Below are 965 nucleotides of genomic sequence, written 5' to 3'. Positions count from 1 at the left end.
GAACTTCCAGATGTTCAAGCTGGTTTTAGAAAAGGCAGAGGAAACAGAGATCAAATTGCCAACATCCGCTGGATCATCAAAAAAGCAAGAGAGTTCCAGAAAAATATCTATTTCTACTTTATTAACTATGCCAAAGCCCTTGACTGTGTGGATCACAATAAACTGTGGAAAATTCTGAAAGAGATGGGAATACCAGATCATCTGACCTACCTCTTGAGAAACCTGTATGCAGGTCAGGAAGCAACAGTTAGAACTGGACATGGAACAACAGACTGGTTCCAAATAGGAAAAGGAGTACATCAAGGCTGTATATTGTCACCCTGCTTATTTAACTTATATGCAGAGTACATCATGCAAAATGCTGGGCTGGATGAAGCACAAGCTGGAATCAAGATTGCCAAGAGAAATATCAATAACCTCAGATATGCAGATGACACCACCTTTATGGCAGAAAGGGAAGAAGAACTAAGCCTCTTGATGAAAGTGAAAGAGGAGAGTGAAAAAGTTGGCTTAAAGCACAACATTCAGAAAACTAAGATCATGGCATCCAGTCCCATCACTTCATGGCAAATAGATGGGGAAACAGGGGAAACAGTGGCTGACTTTATTTTGGGGGGCTTCAAAATCATTGCAGATGGTGATTGCAGCCATGAAATTAAAAGACGCTTACTCCTTGGAAGGAAAGTTATGACCAACCTAGACACCATATTAAAAAGCAGAGACATTACTTTGTCAACTAAGGTCCCTCTAGTCAAGGCTATGGTTTTCCAATAGTCATGTATGGATGTGAGAGTTGGACTATAAAGAAAGCTGAGTGCTGAAGAATTGATGCTTTTGAACTGTGGTGCTGGAGAAGACTCTTGAGAGTCCCTTGGACTGCAAAGGGATCCAACCAGTCCATCCTAAAGGAGATCAGTCCTGGGTGTTCATTGGTAGGACTGATGTTGAAGCTGAAACTCCAATAC

Source organism: Bison bison, unplaced genomic scaffold (assembly GCF_000754665.1).
Source record: "Bison bison bison isolate TAMUID 2011002044 unplaced genomic scaffold, Bison_UMD1.0 scf7180017864035, whole genome shotgun sequence".
NCBI lineage: Eukaryota > Metazoa > Chordata > Mammalia > Artiodactyla > Bovidae > Bison > Bison bison.
The sequence above is the reverse complement of the archived record's forward strand: the minus strand, read 5'-3'. Positions refer to the sequence as shown.